The sequence below is a fragment of the Nannospalax galili genome, unplaced genomic scaffold (assembly GCF_000622305.1).
Source record: "Nannospalax galili isolate Female #2095 unplaced genomic scaffold, S.galili_v1.0 scaffold18, whole genome shotgun sequence".
Lineage (NCBI taxonomy): Eukaryota > Metazoa > Chordata > Mammalia > Rodentia > Spalacidae > Nannospalax > Nannospalax galili.
In genome coordinates, this window is record NW_008346548.1 from 7,428,120 (window position 1) to 7,436,102 (window position 7,983).

General features: G+C 45.3%; 1 protein-coding gene across 2 annotated transcripts in view; it reads right to left on the bottom strand.

The window, feature by feature from the left end:
- Nucleotides 1-2,972, bottom strand: part of Gpr156 (G protein-coupled receptor 156) — a 113,372-nt gene extending 110,400 nt beyond the window's left edge. The window contains exon 1 of one of the 2 annotated variants that reach the window (XM_029568222.1): nt 2,852-2,972. The gene's annotated coding sequence lies outside the window, so the exon portion shown is untranslated. The remainder of the gene's footprint in view (nt 1-2,851) is intronic. The other variant, XM_008842904.3, reaches the window with a different exon arrangement.
- Nucleotides 2,973-7,983: the final 5,011 nt, after the last annotated feature.

Consider the following 7,983-nt stretch of genomic DNA (forward strand, 5'->3'; position numbering starts at 1 on the left):
TTTACCATTCTCTCTCTTGTCTTATTTCTTTTCCACATGCCCAATATGCTATCTTAAGGAAGGGAAGGGAGGGAGAGAGAGAGCTCAAATTTAAATATTTGTCCAAGATTGTTATGGAAGATTCAGAAGAATAAAATCCATATTTTTTTCTTAAAAAAAAAAAAGTTTTCTCATGCCTTTAATCCCCACAGAGGCAAGCATATCTCTGTGAGTTCAAGGCCAGCCTAGTCTATGGAGTGAGTTTCAGGCCAGCTGGGGCTACAGGGAGACCCTGTCTCAAAAGACCAAAAAAAAAAGAAAAAAGAAAAGAAAAAAGAAAAAAAAAGTTCTCTCATATATATTTCTTAACCAGTTTCTTGTTTAACCTCTGCCCAGGGCTGGATCACATATGTCTGGATTTTAAACTCTTATTTTTTTTTTTTTTTTTTGGTCTTTTTGAGACAGAGCCTCCCTGTAGCCCCAGCTGTCCTGGAACTCACTATGTAGACCAGGCTGGCCTTGAACTCACAGAGATCCCCTAGCCTCTGCCTTCTGAGTGCTGGGATTAAAGGCATATGCCACCACGCCCGGCCTTAAACTCTGATTTTTATGTTTTAAGATAATTAAAAGTTTATAAAAGATGGGTAGGTAACTTCTCTGCATATCTAAAATTTTTCATTAAGAAAGTGTTGAAGAAAAAAGATGAGAGATTTGCATCCTTTACCAGCATCCTTTAGAAAATTCATTAGCAATTAAATATCAATAGTTCTTACCCTTTGGAAAATTGGAAAATAAAGGCTCTATTTTCCTTTAAACTATCAAATCCAACTTTGTGCTTCACTATTTTTTGTGGCTTATACAAACCCTGGACATGCTTTCCTCTCTCCCCTGCCCTCAGTTACTCTTTGGAAACATTCAAGGGTTGGGATAAAACATGCCTTTGGGCCAGGGAAATGCTCAGTGATAAAGTGCTCGCTGTACAAGTGTGAGGACCTGAGTTTGGATTCCCAGAATACATATACTACAGATGTGGTAGTGCAAGTCCATAATCCTATCCCCAGTCCTTTCACACCTGGGATGGCAGAGACAGGAGACTCCTCAGAAGCAGGGGGTGGGGCTCGGGGGCACTAGTCTGTACACAGCTAATAAGAGATCCTGTCTCAAACAAGGTGGAAGGCAAGAACCCACACCTGAGGCTTTCCCCTTACTATGTGTGCTGGTACTCACACACAGATACATACACACACATCATACACAATTTTTTTTTAAGGTAAATTGGAGGAGAGGGAGCACTTCTCAGGGAAGGCCCCATTTTCCTCCAAGTCTACTTGGATTTGGAAATGCTTTCTGAGCAAACAGCAAATGGAAATGACTTGCAAAAAGGTCCCTTCTTTACAGATAATCTTGTTCCTTTAATCATGTTTCCCTCCAGCCTGAAAGTCGCTTCATGCCATTCACTCTCCTGGTCTCTCCTCCACCACGTTTCCATTTCTGCCTTCGCTAGTCACCCCCCCCCCCCCCCCCCCCCCCCCCCCCTTTCCCTTTCCTCCTTCCCCCATCCCCCCCCCCCCCCCGCCCTTCCCCGGGCTTACCATTACTCTGTCTCTGACTACGCCAGCTCTAGACTTTATTAGGGAACAGGGAAAAACTAAAAGCTGGAGGTAAGAGAATGAGAAACAAAGGCAACATCCCACAGACAGTGGTGGCCAGGGAATTAAACTTGCAAAATGGAGCCGAGGGAGCCGCCTCCACTCCTGAGAGAGCCCTAACTGCAGCAAAGCCTGCCAAAGCATTCTGCTTCCCACTCAAACTGCCTTAACCCGGGGGCGCATGCTCCCTTCCCCGTGTATCTGCATGCCCATTCACTTCACCTGCAGCAGTGAAAAAAAATCTACAAACTTGGAAGCCCGCTGGTACTCTGCTGCTAGGAGACCAGTTCAGTTTCTGCTGGGAGACTCCAGCCATCTGTTAGTGGAGAAAAGAGCTTTTCTGTGCAGGCCTTGCCGCCTAAAAAATGCATCAACAAATCTGTTTTTTAACTCCCACCTGAAAATCATTGCCTTTCACCAGGTATGCAAACGTTTATTCGTCATCCCCTGTATACAAGTTTAAAGAACTACATTGGGAAAGACGTCTTATTATAGGTCAGGACAGAATTTACCTCTAGAAAACCCACAAGGGAGAAAGAGTATCTACATCACGACCTACTCTATCTTCCCCTACAGATTATAGTCCTGACTGGACTTCAAAGAAAAACCTAGGAGTCTACACTGACGTAGCATGTGGACGCCTCTAGTTTCAGATAGAGCTCGTTTTGAAACTGGGCAGGATCCAAGGATGCTGGAGGGCCTGGGGCGCTCCGTATGCCCAGCAACAAAGCCATTGGATAGACCACAGTGCAGTAAAACTTTGTTCTCATACTTCACAGTCGGGGTGTGGGGACATCTGCTCAACACCCTGCCCATGGGGTGAGCGTACACCTGCAGGGTAGATCTGGGGACACACTTGGCGTCGAGAAGGCTCTGGGAAACAGTTCTGGGATCTCCTTTTTTTCAGCAGGTTTTGTCACTTATTGAACAAAACAGAAAAGCCACGGCCCTGTTGACATCCAATTATAGCACTCTCCCCTCTTTTTTTTTTTTTTTTTTTGCCCCAAATTACCACCCGCATCCCTGATGAGTGACCGCGTGTTCTCCCCAAATTTCTTAGTTACTTCGTCATTTCCGTATACAGTGCCCGGATTCTGAGAGGCATCGGCTGTCCTCTCCACTTCTTACTTTAGAACCAAGTGTTCTGCGTTTTGAGGACACGCTACATCCAGAGAAGCCGCACAAAATCCCAGGTTTGGGGTCCTCGGGGGCGCTATGCTCACCTCGCTGGCCCTGGAGAAGCGCGGGTCCCCAGGACTCTCGTGGGCTCCAGGGGCTGAAAGGCGGCGGGAGGGACCGGGACCGCGCCCGGGGCCTGGCGCCGCCGGAGAGGCTACAGAGCCGGGAGCGCAGCGTGCGTGGTGCCCGCGGGGCCGCCTCCTCCCGGGCCCGCCCGCCGGTCCCTCCCCCGGCGCCGCCTCCTCAGGGACCCGATCCTGCGCTCGGCCACCGGGCGACTCCGGACCCCCGCGCAGCGACCCCCAGCCGCTCTGACAGCCCGGCGCCGCCCTGGCCGCGGAGGATGCTCTGGGGGGGAGTCGGCCGGGCCTAGTGCCTCCCAAGCTGGCGGGTCTAAGGAGGCAAAGAGATTTCACTTGTTTTCCCATTAGTTTTCCGTTTCCCTTTGTCTTTTGCTTTCCTTTTTCTCCCTTCCCTTCCCGTTTCCTTTCCCTGTCCTCTTTTCCTCCTTTCTCTTCCCTTATCCCACCTTCCTCTCTTCTCTCTCTGCTTCCCTCCTTCCCATCCCTGAAGCTTCAGGTCCACCCCACGTAGCCCTTTCACCCCCCCACTCTTCCTCTGTCCTCTCCCTTTCCCCTTTCCCTCCCTCTCCCCTTTTCCTGTCCCCTCCCTTTTTTTTTCTTTATCCTCCCCTCTCTATTCCTCTCCTCCTCTTCCCTTTTTTCTTCTGTCGTTTTTTTTCTCTTTGTTTTCTGATTCTTTACATTGTGTTTATGTTTATTTCATAATCAGAAGAACATGAATGCTGATTTTTAATAGGAATGTGTTTAGGGCACACTTGAGGAAAAGCCAGAGGGGGGATCTGAGGGAGGGAGAAGGGAAGGGGAGCAGAAGCGAACTTACTCAGGCAGAGAGCCACATCCCAGCCCCTAAACAACCACATTTTTGTCAATGACTAGGGAAGAGAGGAGGGAGAACCCAGTAAGGCTTCAGGGTTTGGATCACACAGTAGGGTGGTTGGTTTTTGTTTTTACGTTTTTTTTCCTTTAAACACTCTTACCCAAAGGCTTCTTTACACAGAAAAATGCTTTATTTATTTATTTTAATTTTTTATTTATTATTTTTATTTTATGTGTATGTGTGTATTGCCTGCATGTATGTAAGCGCACCCAGGTTGTGCAATGCCTGAGGAGGACAGAAAGGCCGTGGGATCGCCTAGAACTGGCGTTAAAGACAGTTATTAGCTACCATGTGGGTGCTGGGATTCGTACCTGGGTCTTCTGCAAGAACAGTCAGTGTACTTAACTGCTGAGCTATCTCTCCAGCCCTGAAAAATGCTTTATTAAAGCATTTATTAAATATGAAGAAAGAAATGCAGTAAATGTTTTACTCAAGGCAATGAGCAAAATGTGGGTTTCCTGGAGTATGAAGGATGGCTGAGGTTTTCCCAGGAAGGCTCAAGCTGTCAATTCTGCAGCCAGGCCCTTTCCAAGAGAGGCTGAGGAGGTCAGGTTGATATGCACCTTAGGGAGTGCTTGGTGCGGGGGGGGGGGGGGGGGGGGGGGGATGGGGTTGTGTTGGCCGCGGGGGTGGGTTGGGGGGGGGGGGGGGGGGGGGCGCTGGGAGGATAGCTTGCATACAAGCATGAAGACCTAAGCTGGGGATCCTCAGCACCCACATTAAAAAGCCCGTGTTGTAATCCTAGAGCAGAAGAATCTCTGGGGCTTGCTGGCCAGAGTCCAGTGAAATCCCGGAGCTTCAAGTTCAGTGAGGGAGCCTGTCTCAAACACTAAAGTGGAGAGCATTTGACAAAGACAACTGCCATCAACTCTTGGGATACACACACACATACACACATATACACACACACACACACACATACACATACACAAACACACATACACAAACACCAGCAAAGGCTTCTGAATCCATCTTTCTCTGTCACTGCTTGCTTCAAAGTCCAGAACCAGATCTTGAGTCTGTGGTCCAGATAAAGGACTCCCCTTCTGATCTCTATTTTACCTCAGAATCTCTCTAACTTAACCAGGTACTCTCACTGCCCCTCCATATTGGACTCTTCTAGCTTGGTCCGACCCACTTCTTTCTGGTGTTCTCTTTCTCACATTAGGCTATCCCCAACCTCTCAGTTGCTGGCCACTGATTTTCGTCTCCCACCCAGACCTATCATATTTACCTCAGAAATGTTTCTGGAAACTCTGCCCTCCTCTGCATTCCCACACTGCTACTCTTGTTAAACTTTAATTACCTTGGGCTGAATCATTTTAATAGTTTCCTAACAGGTTTTCTTGCCTCCGGTCTCCCCACCATCAGCACAGACTTAAGAATGTCACTTTCATGAGGAAACAAGCAAGCACCCCCACCCCCCAACCCTGCAGCAACTCTCCTGTGTAATTTTAATACAGTCTGTACTTTCACAGCTGGAGAGCAGACTCCCTTTCCGACCTCTGTCCACTCAACACCTGTGGTTTAATTATATAGAGCTGAGTCAACCACAGTTCTTTGAATACACCCTGGGTTTTTAATGCTCCTGCTTATTTTGATCACACTGTTCCCTTACTCCCCCATCTTTACCTGTTGAATTGTTCCAAACTCTTCAATGTCTAATCAAACACTTTGTCCTTCACCAATATTCTGCCAGATTTTCCCACTCAGAACTGTGAGAGGAATGACTGCTTCTTTCTTTCTGTGTCGGTTACAGCCCTTACTAAGTTAGGCTGTATGTTACAACTAGCTCTGCCATCCTGTCTCCCTAGTAAGTGCCATGATGTGCAAGGCAAAGTATGGTTCTGTCTCAGCTTCATGTTCTAAGGCATTGGCTACACGTTTTCTTTTCTAAAACAATATCTTTTATTCATTATTTGGAAATTACATACATGTCTATGATGTGTCTAGATCACATGCACCCTCTTCCGCCCCCCTCCCCCATCTCCCAGCATTGTCTTCCATCTTCATGTCCTTTTTTGTTTAAATAACCTGAGTCCAGTTAGTACGGCCTGTATGTGCATGGGTATGGGGCCATCCCCTGAAGGATGAGCAACCTATCAGCAGCCATATCCCTAAAGAAAAATGACTCTTCCTTCCCCAGCAGCCATCAATTTCCATTAGCTCCTCAGCTAGAGATAGGGTCTCCTGAAACCCTCCCTCATCTATGACAGAATGTTGATTAGGACTCCATTTTGTGCAGATAACTACAGATTCTGTGAGTTCATGAGTCATATCTAGAAGACATTATTTCACAGCTCTCCTTCCTATCCTCTGACTTTTATACTCTGCCCCCTGAGCCTTAAGGGAAGGGTTGATAGAGATATCCCATTTGTGGTTGGGCAATTAACAGTCATTCATTCTCAGTACTTTGAACAACAGTTCTGAGTGTGCATTAACCACTGTCCACTGCAAAAGGAGTGTTCTTTGACCAAGGTTGAGGGAAGTGCTATAAACAGAAGTATTTAGAAAGCAAGTTGACAACATAGCCATTTAACAAAACAACAACAACAAAACAGTGGTAGTTTTCTGCCCTACAGCCTATGACCTCCCTAGCCATGGGCTTTTGACCAGGTTTATAGTACCAGGCCTGGGATTCTCTCCTCTGGAGCAGGCTTCAGATCCAATCACAAAGTGGTTTGTTACCCCCATAACAGTTACTCCACTATTGCATCAGTGGGCACATCTTGCCTGGCAGATTGGTATTGTAGCATGCAGGATCCACACAAGACTCTTGATGATTTTTGCCCCCCAGCAACTTGCACACATGTACTTAAATAAATGATCATTCTTTGATTGTACATAAATTATGTAACAAAACTGTATTATAAAAATTCAAATACATAAAAGGAACAAATACTCATATCCTAAAATAGACACTTAATATTTTTGTGATCATCTTTCATGTATCCTCTATGTACACGAATAAATGGAATCACTTTATACATGGAGTGTTTAGGTGCCTTCTGCTTTAGTCTATTCTTACATGACTCTTCCCATTCCTCTGCCCTTCACTTCCAACTGATTAAAAGATTCAGCAATGGGAGCTGGAGAGATGGTTCAGTGTTTAAGAACACTGGTTGTTCTTGCAGAAGACCCGGGTTTGAATCATAGCACCCCCATGGCAGCTAACAACTGTCTGTAACTCCAGTCCCGGGGGATCCAACAGCCTCTTCTGACCTCCACAGGCATTTCACAATACGGGTACACTTACCTACATGCAGGCAATACACACATACACATAAAATAAAAATAATAAAATTTAAAAAAGATTCAGCAATGTATAGTTCTCCTTAATTTTTCTCTCATCTAGCTATCTAATGTATACACATCTATGTTATTTTCTTATCTGTTCTTAAGAATGGAATATCATAGTATGTACACTCTGCTGACCACACTGGAACAAATGGATTCTTGGTCCCAGGAATTTGAATTTCGGATTTTAGGCTACTAATGCCTTGAAAGGAATCTCCTTAATTTCAGCCACTGAAATCCCCATCTGTCTCATTTAATTCTCATCTGTATTTAGTTATTTTCTAAGTAGATGCCTGGACATTGCAATTTACAACGGAATTTTTTTTTTTTTTTTTTTTTTTTTTTTTTTGAAAAAAAAATTAGCCCCAGCTGTCCTGATCTGCCTGCCTCTGCCTCCCGAGTGCTGGGATTAAAGGTGTGTGCCACCACGCCCGGCTTACGACTGAATTTTAAAAATCATCTAACCTTGTTTAATTTCAAAAAAATTGTTCCACTGTAGTTCCATTCTTTCTGACTTTTGTGCTATATTTCCATATAAATATTATTTGTACTGTTTTATATGAGCCCACTAATAGTTTTATAATTAGTTACTGCTTAATGCAATCATCTTTTAAGTCACTAGAAAATACCAAAATATCACCTTCCAGATTTGCCTCACTGTGCCGACTAATGCTCTGTTTCTTCATGTGGGTTGGAGTTACTGTCTGGTATTTTTTTTCATCATAAAAAACTCCTTTTAGAATTTGTTATGGGACAGATCTGCTAACAAAAACCTCAATGTTTGTTCTGCAATGACTGAGTCCTTCTCTTCCCTTCCCCTCCCCCTCCCTTCCTCTCTTCCTCCCTCCTCCTTCCCCCCTTTTCTTTTTCTCTCTTTTATTTTCTTTTTGAGGCAGGATCTCACTAGGTAACTTCAACT